Genomic DNA, 16,219 nt, shown 5'->3' with positions numbered 1-16,219 from the left:
GTGTCCCACAAGAATCCTTGCACACAGTTAAGTAGTCTACATTTCTTTCTGAGTTTAACACCAGTGAGCAAGCTTATACAATTACCTTAAAGGCATTTAACAAAACATCGCTCACATAAACCTGGAGATGATTCCACCACAAATGTATTTATCACAAAGCATCAGTGGGGAAGAGTGGACACAGAGTACACAAGTGGTTGTTGCCACCAACTCCAATCTTGAAGTCTTTGTGGGATGCTGCTCTACCAAATGCAGACAGTTGTTGCTCTGATGTATGTTTAACATGCCTAATCTCATTTAATTTGATCCTCACACCAGGGGGAGCATTTGCATTTAAATGATTTCTCCATTTTATAGATGAAGAAACTGAGACTGAGAGAGGCAAACTAACTTGTCCAGGATCACACAGTAATAAATTTCTGTAGAAAGATGATTGTATTTTGTTGGACTCTCAAGTATAGCACTACATCTTCTTTGTCATATTATGGACAATCACACAAGTAGTGAAATTGAACATTAGAAAATTACTAAAATCCAAAGGATATGAACACACAGTTCTCAAAAGAAGGGTGAATCATTGAGAAACATATAAAAGGATGTTGAAAATCATGAAAAAGAAGAAAATAAAAAACAAAACATATTTAATATTTCAAGTCATATCCTTTAAACTGGTAAAGATAACAATAGATGAAAATAAGAAAGATTATAGAATCATTAGTACAGTATAAAATGAATTTATCCAACCATTCTGGAAAGTATTTTGAAATTCTTCAAAGATAATGACTAAAATGTCAATATACTTCGACATAGTGATTACACACCAAAATACAGAGGCACTTTTTGTAGTGGCATAGAACAGTAGATAGATAGATTGATAGATAGATAAAAACAGCTTCCCATTTACTAGAGAAAAGTTGGACAAACTGTGGTCCCTGAATATATAAGAAATGAAGAATGTTATGAATGCAAGGAATCATGGGAAGACATATATGAACTGATACAAATAAAAGTAAGAAATACTCTATATAAAATGACTACAACAATGTAAATGGAAAGAATAACAATAAAACAACTAAGATTGAATGTTATAAAATTATAACGACTAATCTTGACCTCAAATAAGAGATAATGAGAAGACCTGATTCTTTGCAGGGGTGGGAGACAGTGAGTATAGGACTCTTCGTACAAGATTTATTTGAGGTATTGCTTAATTATACTGAATTTTCTTCTTTCCCTCTCCTTCTCTCCTTCCTTCCTTCCTTCCTTCTCTCTCACTCTCTGTCTCTCTCTTTCTCCCCCTCTCTCTTTTCTAAGGGATGGATCTGTAGTGCAGTAGGAAAAGGATATATTGGCAAAATATAGGTGATATGAAAACAACAATCTTCAATAAAATTTATGTTTAAAAGGAAAAAATAAAATTACCAAATGTTTAGGAAATATCAAATAGAGCAGCATAAGAGATTTTGCTTCTCCTTCCCAAAGTGGAATTCCACATTTCTATTTAATTTATATAAGAGAATACAGAATCACAAAGGCAAAGGGGGAATCCTGCAGCTGAATGACAAGCAAAAGTATTCTAAAACCACACAAAGGACAATGTACTCTTAAAATACAGATAGAAGGCCAGTAAAAATAGAAGGGACAGGGATAAGCCCTTAGGACTTTGAGGGTAAGGATAGAACTAAAAGATTTTAAGTTTGAATGGAAAATAAAGTAAATGTGTTGTACCTATCAAGAGTGCAAGTCAAGATTAAATCCTAAATTTTCAGGAAATGGATAAACTGATTTAAACAAATTGAAGGAGGGGGCATAGTATAGTAGAAAGAACAATGTCCTCTTCAGTTGTCTGTAAGGTGCTTGGTTCTTCTTCAGAAGCTAAGGCCGCGTTGGGGTGACCCCTCACTTCATCCGGAGACTAGCACCACTACAAACAAATCTCTCCTCATCCTTCTGCTGAAATGGCCGTCTCCAAGCTCGTTTGCATCTACTCTGCCCTCATCCTTCAAGACGATGATGTTACAGTCATGGAGGATAAAATCAATGCCCTCATTAAAGCAGCAGGTGTAAATGTTGAACCATTCTGGCCAGTATTATTTGCAAAGGCCCTGTCCAATGTCAACATTGCAAGTCTCATCTGCAATGTAGGAGTTGGTGGACCTGCCCCAGCAGCTGGTGGTGCTGCCCCTGCTGGAGGGGCAGTTCCTGCTAGCACAGTTGCCCCAGCTGAGGAGAAGAAGAAAGAGGAAGCAAAAAAAGAGGAATCTGAGGAGTCCAATGATGACATGGGCTTTGGACTGTTTGACTAAATTTTTTTTGTAACATTAAATAAAAAGCTTAACTCAAAAAAAAAAAGAAAGAACAATGTCTATGGAATCAGAGGACTTGGATGGAAATTCCACTTGTGACTACAGTAACTAATATGATCTTGGATGGTTCACTTCAACTCCCAGGTCTCAATTTCTTCATCTGTTAAAATGAGGGATTTGGACTTCTGAGATCCCTCCTAGCTCTAGAGATTTGGCCCTACCTAAAAGGTAAGAAGCAGCAAGGGGACAGAAAGAGTGACTCCTTGAGATTCCCACCTTCCTACAGCATACTTCTTTTAGTAAGGAAAGCAGGTTTCTATGCAAAAGAAGTAGCCTTCAAAGTCCCATTTATACCTCCCATTTGAACTAGAAATCTGGAAAATAAACAGTGACAACTTGACAGTGATGGTGCTGTTGCCACTTTTCTCAGATTTGCCTCTCTTCCCCTACAATACACTGAAATGCCAGCAAGAGAGACAGTCACACCCTCAGGGGTCTTCCCAATGGATCTCAAACCTAACCACTTCAGGCTATAGTCATAGAACTTTCAGTGGGTGTAATAGAGTGAATTAACCAGTTATAAAAGGGATCCAGCCTAGGGAGTGGTATTGTGCTAAACATCAGACTTCTATATATTACTTGCATTTCAAACTTCAGCTGAAGTGACCAGATATAAAAGCAGTTAAATCTTTGGGAATGGTTTCTCAAAGCACAGTTCCAACCACAAGTTACAGAGAAGCTGCTGATTTTCTTTGGTAGAGGTCATCTCCTTGCCAGGCATTCCCTGAAGAATTAAATCACAGGTTTAGTCCAAAATTAAAAAAGGAAAAAAAAATCCAGCTTATTCATTGTCTATTATTCTTTGGTGATATATTGAAAATGTTTTGCTTTTAATTACTGTCGTGGTAATTGTTATGTGGGGTGATGGGGTGAATAGGATTAACAGAATTATTTCATTTAAATATATGTTCACATTTATACTATGTAACATATATGTAAAATCATATCTCTGCATATGTACAGGGAGACAGTGCAGTGCAATGGAAAGAGAACTGAACTTTGAGTCACATGACTTGAGTTTCTATTCTAGCTCTGCCACATATTACCTGTGTGACCTTGGGATATTTAATTAACCTCTCTGGGCTTCAGTTTCTTCATCTGTAAAATGAAGAGGTTGGACTAAATGACCTCTAAAATCCTTTCCAGCTCTATATCATGACCTTTGGTCAAGTGCCTTCAAATTTAGGATTGCCTATGGGGCAAAGACTGTTATTCTTATTTGGGGTAAATCCATGACTCAGTGGAAGAATATAAGGACAAGATCTTGTTACTATCCAATGTTATTAGCATCAATGGCTGTTGAGACTCACAGCTGTCTGGCTCTTGAATTGCATACCCTCTTTCCGGGTGGAATTAATTAAAAACAACAACAAAAGTGACTGACTTTTCTCAACTGATTTTAAAATATAAAAACACGACAAACATCCATCTATGCTGTTGATTTTCCCAATCCCACACTTAGTGGAAATACCATATTGGTCTTTTCAAGAAACAGGAAGAGACTAGAATTTGCTGGCAAGAAAATTCTCTGCCACATAATGAATACTGAAACAGCTTTACTGTTTTCAGAGTTACTAAAAGCTCGAGAAAGAAATCATGGAAGTTTCTCAAATAAAGGCTCACTAAAAGCCTTCTTGAACCACAATAGACAAAGATGAGGCTTATACAAATTTAAAACAAGTATAAAAGCTCCCATAAAGTCTTTTGATTAATACAAGACTGAGAAAGGATCTTTTAAATAATAATTGATTAGTGTCCATCCCCATAAGTACACTTCTAAATGCTTTCCTCAAAATCTAAATGATGTTTCAAGATGAATCTATTCAGCAGTAAATTCTATGCAGGGCCTCCATTGTGTTGTATATTTTCTGAGTTCTTTCTCTCTGGAAATAATCCATTATTACCTAAGAACACTGAAAATCCCATACGATCATTGATAATAATAAAAATATGTCAAAAAGGCAAGTGTTTTGCTGTTATTATTTCATTAAGGAAAAAATGGATCCTATTTAGTATACTGTTTACAGATATAAGAATTTGTTATTATTCTCCCTTGTAAAGACTATCTGTAATGATTATATTGTCATTTTCTTTTTCTCAAATGTTGAGGTTCTACATTTGCGATAATTACAATGATAGTATAAAGCTCAAATATTAAGATGTAGCAATAAAAATACATGTACTATAATCTTAGCTATTGGGGGAAAAACATATTTTGTAAGGGCTATCCTTTTTCTCCTTCCTTCAAAACTTAAATTTTTACCACTGAAAGGTGATGCTACCATGGAACTATTGTAAAATACCAATGAAAAACTGTGATAAGACCAAAGTTAGTAATCTTATTTTAGAGAAAAATCAGAATTAAGCAAATTATACAAAACTTTTTCATGGTGAAAAATATTAATGGCAGGGAAATGGTGCATTTCTAAACTGTGGTTACCACAACTACATTGTATTCCATTAAATTTCTCTCTGAATCATAGTTATCTCTTTGATACATTTGTAGTGATATATACTTTTTTCACAAGTATTTGTAAACTACATGAAGACTGAGATCACTTAAGAAAAAGAATAATACATGATTAATCCCTAATTTGTTTTTAAAATGACTATCATCTATTTTATATTTAAAATATAATACACTCACAATGACAAAGTTATGCTTTTCTGAGTTACAAAATATATGGATAATTATCAAGACCACATTTACTTCTATTGATCATAGAATTCTATCTAGTGCTGGAAGGCATTTTAGAGATTACCTCTTCTTTATACAGTAGAGATAACTAAAGTATAGAGAGTTTAAGGCCACCTGAGACCCTTGCATCGTATTTCCAAAATAAGCTGTATTATTTCAACCAAAATATTTCCCTTTTACCATACTGCTATTCCTACCTGGGGCCACATAAGATTATAAAAATAAAGCAAAAAATAAAATCTAAAATAAATCTAAAAATAGACCTCAAAAAGCTTTAGGAATTTGATGAGAAATAGTAACTCACTAGGGCAGCTAAGTAGTATAGTAGATAGAGGGACAGGCCTGGAATCAAGGACACTCATCTTCCTGAGTTCAAACACAGCTTCAGACACTATCAATCTGACCCTGGGCAAGTCACTTAACCTTGTTTGCCCCAGTTTCCTCATCTATAAAATGAACTAGAGAAGGAAATGTCAAACTACTCCAATATCTTTGCCAAGAAAACCCCAAATAGGGTCACAAAGCATCAGACAAGACTGAAAATAACTGAACAACAGTGCATCATTAATAGCCAGCAAGGACACTTTATCTTGAAAACACATTTCAATATGGAAGAAACATATGTCTTGGTGCACACACACGTATGCATGGATAGATATGTACACATAAACACTATATAAATGTATTTGTAACAACTAATATAGGACTTTAAGCAATTAGAGGCTTGATAAGGATTAATTATGAAGGCTTAGGATAGGACAAGGGACTGGATAGGGAACAGAACTTTAATTAGCTGCCTTTTAGACATTGCAAGCCTCATGTCCCATAGGAAAAAATATGCCCACAACAGAACTCATCTCTCACCCCTGCCCAAGCCATTTCCTCTTTCATAATTTTGTAATACTATTTTGGCCTAACAATTAACATCAAGAAAACACAGGTTCTCCACCAGACAGCACCACACCATCCATATGTGGAACCATTGGTTATAGCAAAAGGAGAATTCCGAATGCTGTGGATAAGTTCCTCAGCAGTATACTTTCCAAGTACATATAAATGATGAAGTTCACACATGCATTGCCAGAGTTAGCTTAGTGTTTGGTAGGCTCTGAAGGAAAGGTTGGGAGAAAAGAGGTATTAGACTGCCTGCCAAACTGAAGGTCTATAGAGTTGTTGTGCTGACCTCATTATTGTATGCCTGTGAAACCTAGACAATATACCAGTATGACTTCAGGAACCTAAATAACTTCCATTTGAATTGTCTTAGGAAGAGTCTGAAGATTACCTGGCAAAATAAAGTACTAGAGGCTCAGATTCTTAAAATCTAGCCAATACCTCACAGACTCTCAGATTCCTCAAGAGTCTGACCAATATGACAGATGTTCTAATAAACCTTATCTTTGGCTAAAAGAAGGTTTGGGTTGAATTCTTTCAGGCAGGATCCACATTTTATGATTTTGGGGTCCCAGCACCCCTAAACCTCAACATTTTGTGGCTCGTATGGGGAAACTGCCTAATCCCAAGTTCTTCTCTAGCCAAGACTGGAAGGAATGTAAGCCTCCTCCCCCCTTTCTTGCTCTGCAGTTGGGGTCATTCTCCAAGTACCTTGGAGGTGCTTTTTTGGGCAGACAGTTACAAGGCTGTCTTGCACTTGGCCTGATGCTCTCAGGATCTCGGTCTACTGGTTCAGTTTGAGGCCATGGACCTGGGTACACCTTCTATAGCATAGAGGACAAGGACAGATGCCCTATCTGGAAGCGTATGCCCAATTCTGTCAATTCTCTCGGTGCTAGAGAATTTGGAAAAACTGCAGTTAATTTTTGGTTCCCTGAGGCTTACTTACTCCCTTCCCTCTACATACCTGAATTCTCCTTCATGGAGGTTACCGGGGAAAGTTAGAACAGCTAAAAATATTGATTCTAGAGGTTTTGTGATTGATCATCAAGGAGTTTCAAAACTCCTCCTAACAACCCTGGTCACTCCTTCTCCCACTCCCTTCCCTTGAGTCAAGAGGGTATCTGCTAACCCCTCTCATAGGAAAAGAGAGTTTCACCCTTTACCCCTCACCTTTGATTTTACCCTCCCCCACCTGGGAAAGGAAGGAGGGGGGAGGGACAGAAGCTATAGCGTGGGTCCCACTCACAATGGCCTTGGACCGTAGGACAACCTTTGCCTGGAAGCATACCCAGGTTCAACATGTCCTGCTCAAGGTAATGAAACTAGCCTTTGAACTTGGGTAAGCATGTTCTTTTAAATTTATAGTTTTAACTGTTAATGATGAGATGTTGATTCTCTGTGTAAAGTAATTTGGAAATGCAATTAACAAAACTGAAGTCACCTGATTGGTAATGGGTTTGTTCCAAGTTTCAAATTGGCGAACTTTTTGTATCAGTTATGTCAAGCAACTTTTCATAATTTGGTTACCACTAAAATAATTTGGCTATTGTTGGTTATTGTTTTAATGTGTAAACTAGCCAAAAAGCTTGTTTGGGTTATGTATGGCTTGCTGAGAATTTGCAAGTGTATAGAAATCTCTAATAATTGGCTTTTTACACCAGGACAAATTTAAGTTTGAGATGTAAATCCTGGAAAAGTTTTTCCTAAACTGTGATTAATGAAACTTACTGTTTGAGGTAAAAGCTCCTAGGATTTTATTTTGAGTTGTCTGACGGATCATAATCCATCGATAATCTACCATCTGAGAGAAATGCCACAAGCTACCCAGAGAGAATGCAATATTGGTGGGAAGTCAGCATTGAGAAAAGCTGAGTACAATTTAAGATGGGATCCTCCTGGCTTAGTTTCCCTATTATGTTCTTTTGAAAAGGAATGTTACCCACCTGGCTATTCGTGAGTCGGGCTATGACGTGGATTTGATACTGCATCTGAATCCAAGATAGAGCTAAGGATGTTTTATCCTGTCATATCTGGGCCCTGCCGTCTTTTCTGTCAGATTTGTGTCTTCCAGACTGCAAGCCACTCTCCTACAGTTGATAGCAAACATCGGATACCAGCTAATGTCCACTACATCGATCCCTGGAAGCAGCCTGTGCTTGGTTCCAGTCAACCTCCTCTTTGGGACCCCCTCGAGGAAGGGACAGCTCTATACCCCTTGGCAGCAGGAAGCAGTTTCAGAAGCCAAGACCCAATATCCCAATTCTGTTACCCTTAATTTAGCCTAGCTCTCCATTGTCTTACCTCCCTATAGCCCCTGGCCATTTCCCACCCTTAATCCTAGTTAGGCTCCATTCTCCTTTGCTCATGTGGTCCAGGTCCCAGGAGGTCTGTTCACCCCAGCTTACTGACCACTCCCATCCAGACCTCCTTAGACCCTCCTCCAGTCACCCCAAATTACTTGGCCACTCCTAGATCCCTCCCACAGTCTGTCTGTATATAAGGTCCCTCTTGTCTCCATTAAGATGCTTAGATTCTTAAAATCTAGCCACTGATCAGATTCTTAAAATCTAGCCACTGCTTAGATTCTTATAATCTAGTTGTTGCTCAGATTCTTAAGATCTAGCCAATACCTGAAGACTCTCAGATTCCTCAAGAGTCTGCCCAATATGATGGATGTTCTAATAAACCTTGTCTTTGACTGAAAAAAAAAAGATAAAGTACTAGACACTGAGGCCCTTTCTCAAACTGGACTGCCAAGCATTCAAACTCTACTGCAGAGATACAACTCCTATGGGCTGGCCATGTTGTTTGAACACCAAAGATACTTTTGCCTAAAAGGCCATTTTATGGAGAACTCACAAAAAGCAAGCACTCACATAGAGGTCAGGAGAAGTGATACAAGGACACTCTCAAGATCTCGCCGTAGAACGCTGGAATTGATAGTGAGACTTGGGAGACACTGGCACAGGACCACCCAGCATGGCATGCCTTTCTCAAAGAAGGCACCGTGCTCTATGATTAAATCAGAATTACAGTAGCTCAAAGGAAATGTGAGATGCTCAAATTTAGAGACATCTCCACTTTATATGGTTATGTGGCCTATTTGTGCTGACCTGTGTAGAGCCTTCTGAGTTTGTATTGGTTTGATCAGCCATAGACACACTGTACTTTAACCCCATCATAGTGATGTCATTTTGGTTCTCTTGAAGAAGAACAACAACCATGAATTATTATTTAGGACACTCTATCACACTTACCAGTGACACAGGTCTGCAACCTATCCGTCATCCTTGACTCTTCTCTCACATTTATTTCACATATACAATCTGTTGTCAAATTTTGTCATTTCTATCTTCATAAAATCTGTCATTTATGCTCTCATCTGCCACTAATACATCCAAAACACTAGTACAGTCTTTCATCACTTAATACCTGGACTATTGTAACATATTACCTTCTAAATGGTCTCATTGCTTCAAATTTCTCTCCACTCCATTCCATTCTCCACTCAGGTACCAAAGAGATTTTTCTAAAGCATAGCTCTAACCATGTTAACTACTACTCAGAAAACTCTAGTAGTTCCCTATTACCTCAGGATTAAATATAAAGTCCTTGGATCAGCATGTAAAGAAAGCCTTTCACAACCTGACACTTCTCTACTTTTCCCGTCCTCTTTCACATACTCTCCAATTCAGTAACACTGCCTTCTTGTTGTTACTAACACATTACACCCCCTCTCCAAAGTTGGGCTTCATCATTGGCTGGTGATCTTTTTTTACATCTGTGTCTTGGCTTCCATGGCTTCCCTTCAGATACCACTCAAATCCCAACTTCTACAGAAAGTATTTTGCACTTCTTTCCACTGCTAGTGCCTTCCCTCTGATACTACCTCCTTTTTGTATTGTAAATAGTATGTTAGAATGCATTAGAATGCTAGATCCAGGAGGGCAGAGACTGTGTTTTTGCCTTCTTAGTATCTCCAGAGCTTAGCACAGTGTCTGACCCCAGTAAGTATTTAATAAATACTATTGACTGAGTAGCTAGGTCTGTGATTTTATTGGTAAAGAGTACTGCAGATGAGGAAACTCCATCTATCAAGGCAGCTCAGAATGTTTTACATAACTTATCAGCTTAAGAAGTTGACTAGAACAATGATATGTTAAGGGTCTTGCTCAGCGTCACATAAATAATATGCATCAGAGACAGGAGGACAGGCACCCTGGTCTTCCTGGCTTCAAGGCCAGTGCTCTATTCACTATGCCAAGTTGTTTCTCTGTAATGAGAGATTAAAATACTGAAAAGAGTTTTTACATTAAAGCAGTATCACTCAAACTGGTTTTATTCCTTGTCATAGCATTTTTGGAGCTCATATAACTCAGTTTGAAGCAGTGGAAGCATATTAAATTACATTTTTTTTTATTTTTGTGCTGCTGAAGTTGTTTTTGTCAGACAAAAGCATTTTCTTAGGCATATCAGAAGCTATTCTTTTTGTTGCACATGAACTTCTACATCTATAGCATATAAATGAAAATTCAAGTGGCACAAGGGGACATTTTTAAGAATCCTTCTGGGACCACTGGTGCCAAGATGGTAGAGTGAGAAAGGAACCCTCTGAAGCCCTCCAAAATTCCCTCCAAACAACTAGAAAAAATGCCTCAAAATTGATTTAGGAGTAAGAAAGCAGATTACCAGGCCTACAGGAAAGGTATGTCTCACTGGGGTAGGAGGGGAGTGACGTCCAAGAACAGCAGCAGCAGCCAGCCTCACAGCAGGGGACCTTCATCAAGGCTCCAAGCCTGGGGCAATCCACCAGTCATGCCCCACACTCCTGCAAGCCAGCAGACTCCTAGGCAAGTGGGCAGTCTGTGCAGCACAGCAAGGCCCCACCCCGTATATTCCCCCCCCCCAGCAAAAGCCCCCAGTGAGGCCTTGACCCTATTGCTGACCAGTAGTAAAGCCCTGCCCCAGCGCTGGCCAACAAGAAGACCCCACTGCCTCAGTCTACCAGCAGAAAGACCCTGTTTCCATAGCAACCCAGCAGTAAGGCCCTACTCCTAGAGCCAGCCAACAACTAAACCCTACACCCAGGGGAGGCCAACAGGGAAGCCCCACAACTTGGTACAAGCCAGAAGAAAAGCCTATCCACCACAGAAAGCAAGCAGCTAAGCCCTGAAGCCCAGTGAAAGCCAGCAGTAAGATCCTGGATCTTATTCAGCCTCAGCACAAAAAACTTGGGACAGTGTAGGACCAGAGCCCAAATCTCACATAACAACACTAAGTCACAAAAACAGCAGGGAAAAAAAAATGAGCAAAAGTAAAAAAGAGCTTGATTCTAATAAAAAAGTTACCATGGTGATAGGCAGGATCAAGACATAAACTTAGAAGAGGACAATAGTGTAGAAATGGCTACATATGAAGCCTTAAAGAAACATGTAATTTGATCTCAGGCCCAAAAAGAATTCCAAGAATAGCTTAGAAAGGATTTTAGAAAGCAAATTAGAGAAGTAGAAGAAAAATTGGGAAAAGAAATGAAAGTGTTACAAGATAATCATGAAAAAAGAGTCAATAGCATGGGAAAAGATATACAAAAAAAAATACTGATGGAAATAACTCCCTAAAAATAGAATTTGACAAATGGAAATGGAAGTATAAAAACTCACTGAAGAAAATAATTCTTTAAAAATTGGAATTGATTAAGTGGAAACTAATGACTCTATGGGACATCAAGATATGATAAAACAAAATCAAAGAAGTAAAAAAAAATTTAAGAAAGAAAATGTGAAATTTCTCATCAGAAAAACAACTGAACTAGAAAAATAGATCCAGGAGAGATAATATAAGAATTATTGAACTACATGAAAGCTAAGATGAAAAAAAAAGCATCAAAGAAAACTGCCCTGATACATTAGCACTAGAAGGCAAAATAGAAATTAAAAGAATCCACTGATCACCACTTGAAAGAGATCCCAAAATGAAAACCCCCAGGAACATCATAGCCAAATTACAGAGCTCACAGATCCATGAGAAAGTATTACAAGCAGCCAAAAAAAAAAAACCAAAACCAATTCCAATACTGTGGAGTTACAGTTAGTATCATACAGGATTTGGCAGCTTCCACAAGAAAGAACCAGAGGGCTTGGAATATGATATACTGGAAGGCAAAGGAGTTAGGATTGCAACCAAGAATCATCTACCCAGCAAAAGTGAATATAATCTTTCAGGGAAAAAAATGAACATTTAATGAAATAGAGGAATTTCAAGCATTTCTAATTAAAAGACCAGAGCTGAATAAAAAACTTGACCTCCATATACAAGACTCAAGAGGAGCATAAAAAAGTAAAAAGAAACGAGAAAAAGAAAACATAACAAAATCTATAAAGTTAAACTGTTCATATTTCTATATGGCAAGATAATATTTGTAACTCTTAACTTTATTACTATAAAAGCAATTAGAAGGAGTATATGTATACAGAGGATGTGGATATAAGATGACTTTGATGGGATGATACCCCCCCCCCAAAAAAAAAGGGTGAGAAAGACAATTGCACTGGAAGAAGAAGGAGGGAGGAAATTGGATGGGGTAAATTATCCCACATAAAAGAGACATGAAAAAGATATTATGAAGTAGGGGAAGATGAGAGGGTGGTGGGCAAAGCATAAACCTTACCCTTATCAAAGTTGGTTCAAAGAGGGAATATTATACACATTTAGTTGGATATAGAAATCTACTTTACCCTGTAAGGAAGTAAAAAGGGATGGGGATAATAGAAGGGGGAATGGGGAACTGATAAAAGGGAGGGAATATTGGTGAAGGTGATGATCAGAAGTAAAACACTTATGAGGAGGGAAAGGAGGGGTGTAAGAGAGAGAGGCGGATAAACAAGCAAAAAATTAGCATGGAGGGAAATACAGAATTAGTTATCATAACTATAAATATGAATGGGATGAACTCACTCATAAAACAGAAGTGGATAGCAGAATGGATTAAAAGTCAGAATCCTACAGTATGCCATCTACAAGAAATACATTTGAAGCAGAGAGATACATACAGGGCAAAGGTATGGGGACAAAGCTGAATCTTTTATGCTTCAGCTGAAGCAGAGAAAGCAAGGATAGCAATCATAATTTCAGAACAAAAGCTAAAATAGTCTAATTAAAAGAGACAAAAAAGGAAACTATATCTTGCTGAAAGATACCATACACAATGAAGTCATATCAGTACTAAGCACATATGCACAAAATAATACAGCATTTAAATTTCTGAAGTTGAATGACTTACAGGAGGAAATAGTTCATAATATTATACTAGTGAGGGACCTCAACTTTCCATTTTCAGAACTAGATAAATCTAACCAAAAAATAAACAAGAACAAAGTTAAGGAGGTGAATAAAATTCAAGAAAAGTTAGATATGATAGATCACTGGAGAAAACTGAATGAAAATAGAAAGAAATATAACTTTTTTCTCAGCAGTACATGTCACCTACATAAAAACTGACCATGTATTAAATCCTCACATAAAATCCTCACAACCAAATGCAGAAAAGCAGAAGTAGTAAATGCATACTTTTCAGATCATAATGCACTAAAAATTGTATTCAATTATAGACAATGTAAATAGATTAAAAATAATTGGAAATTAAATAAGCTATCCATAAAAAGAAGTGGGTTGAAGAACAAATCATAGAAATAATTGATAATTTCATTAAAGAAAATGACAACAATGAGACAATATAACAACATTTATGGGATGTACTCAAAGTGGTAGTTAGGGGAAAATTTGTGTCTCTAATTGCTTACCTCAATAAAATAAAGAAAAAAGAAGTTGATGAATTGGGCACATAACTAAAAGACAACAGCAACTAGCAAATGAACAAATTAAAAATCTCCAGTTAAACACTAGGAGAAATTAATAAAGGAGAAATGATAATAAAGGAGAAATTAATAAAATTAAAATTAAGAAAACAATTGAACTAATAAACAAAACTAGAAGCTGGTTTTATAGGAAAAAACCCAATAAAATAGATACACCATTGGTTATTTTGATTTAAAAAATGAAAGAAGAAAACCAAATTACTAGTATTAAAAATGAAAGGGGTGAATTCACCACCAATGAAGAAGAAATTAAAGCAATCGGGAAATATTTTGCCCAATTATATGCCAATAAATTTGACAATCTAAATGAAATGAATGAATATCTAGAAAAATGTTACCCAGATTAACAGAAGAAATAAATACTTGAATAACCCAATTTAAAAAAAAGAAATTGAACAACCTATCAATGAACTTCATAACAAAAAATTCCCAGGACCAGATGGATTCACAAGCAAATTCTACCAAACACTTAAAGAATAATTAGTCCTAATACTATATAAACTATTTGAAAAAAAAAAAAAACAGGCAAAGAAGAGTCCTACCAAACTCCTTTTATGACAAATTTGCTGCTGATACCCAAACCAGGAAGAGCCAAAATAGAGAAAGAAAATTATAGACCAATGTCCCTAATGAATATCAATGTAAAATTTTAAATAAAATACTAGCAAAGAGATTACAGCAATATATCACAAGGCTCATACGTTATGACCAGGTGGGATTTATACTAGGAATACAAGTAAAACTATCAGAATAATTGACTGTACCAATTTAAAAAAACAACAGAACTTACAGGATTATCTCAAAAGATGGAAAAGAAGTCTTTGGCAAAATATAGTACCTGTGCTTATTAAAAACAATTAAAATAATTAGAATAGGCAATGAGGAAAAAAATCACTCTTTGAAGATGATATGATGTCATACTTAGAAAATCCTAGAGAATCAACTAAAAAAACTACTTGAAAATATTAACTTTAGCAAAGTTGCAGGATACAAAATAAATCCAAATACATCATCAGCATTTCTATATATTAACAACAAAGTCCAGCAGAGATAGAGAAATTTCATTTAAAATAACTGTAGACAATATAAAAAGCTTGGGAGTCTACCTGCCAGGAACTATATGAACACAGTTATAAAATAATTTTCACACAAATAAAGTCAGATATAAACAATTGGAAAAAATGCTAATTGCTCATGGGAAGGCCGAGCCAATATAATAAAATGAAAATTCAACCTAAATTAATCTATTTATTCAGGGACATAACACTCAAAATATCAAAATTATTTCATAGAGCTAAAAAATAAAAAAATTAATCTGAAAGAGCAAAAGCTCAAAATATCAAAGGAATCAATGAAAAACAAATGTGAAAGAAGGTAATCTATCCATACTGGATCTAAAATTGTATTGGAAAGTGGTAATTATCAAAAAATATCAAAAAATTAACTGGAACTTGCTAAGATAGAGTGGTTGATAGGTGGAATAAATTAGGTACAAATTACATTATAGTAAATGACCCTAGTAATCTAGTATATAACAAACCCAAAGATCCAAACTTTTGGAACAAAAAACCCTTTACTTGACAAAAACTGCTGGGAAAACTGGAAAACAGTAAGGCAGAAATGAGGTATAGCCCAACATCTCACACCATAAACTAACATAAGGTCAAAATGAGTACATGATTTGCATGTAAAGAGTGATACTATAATCAAATTAAGAGAGCATGGAATAGTTTATCTTTCAGATTTATAGATAACGGAAGAATTTAGGACCAAAGAAAATATGGAGAACATTACAAAATGTAAAATAGAGAATCTTGATTATATAAAGTTATAAATTTTTTTTACATACAAAACCAATAAACCAAAATTTCAAGGAAAATCAGGGGAAAATTTTTTGCGACAAGTATCTCTGATAAAGGCCTCATTTCTCAAATATATAGAGAACTGAGTAAAATTTATGAAAAAATACATCATTCCCCAATTGATAAATGGTCAAAAGATATGAACAGGCAGTTTTTAGATAAAGAAATCAAAGCTATCTACAGTCATATGAAAATAATGCTCTAAATCACTATTGATTAGAGAAATGCAAATTAAAACAACTCTGAGGTACCACCTCACACCTATCAGAATGGCTAACATGAAAAACCAAAGAAAATGTTGGATGTAGGAGGGGATGTGGGAAAACTGGGACACTAATGCATTGTTGGTGGAGTTGTGAACTAATCCAAACATTCTGGAGAGCAATTTGGAACTCTGCTCAAAGGGCTATAAAATTGTGCATATCCCCAGCAATACTACTGCTAGGTCTATATCCCAATGACATTAAGAAAAGAAAAGAAAAGAAAAGAAAAGAAAAGAAAAGAAAAGAAAAGAAAAGAAAA

The 16,219-nt window shown here is 36.3% G+C and overlaps 1 protein-coding gene and 1 pseudogene across 1 annotated transcript in view; one reads left to right on the top strand and one right to left on the bottom strand.

The window, feature by feature from the left end:
* LRP1B (LDL receptor related protein 1B) overlaps positions 1 to 16,219 on the bottom strand; it is a 2,189,733-nt gene that overhangs the window by 1,057,172 nt on the left and 1,116,342 nt on the right. The gene's annotated exons all lie outside the window — the stretch shown is intronic.
* On the top strand, positions 1,942 to 2,306 carry LOC114023093 (annotated as a pseudogene).

Source organism: Vombatus ursinus, unplaced genomic scaffold, assembly GCF_900497805.2.
Source record: "Vombatus ursinus unplaced genomic scaffold, bare-nosed wombat genome assembly UNPS02014816.1, whole genome shotgun sequence".
NCBI lineage: Eukaryota > Metazoa > Chordata > Mammalia > Diprotodontia > Vombatidae > Vombatus > Vombatus ursinus.
The sequence above is the reverse complement of the archived record's forward strand: the minus strand, read 5'-3'. Positions and strand labels throughout refer to the sequence as shown.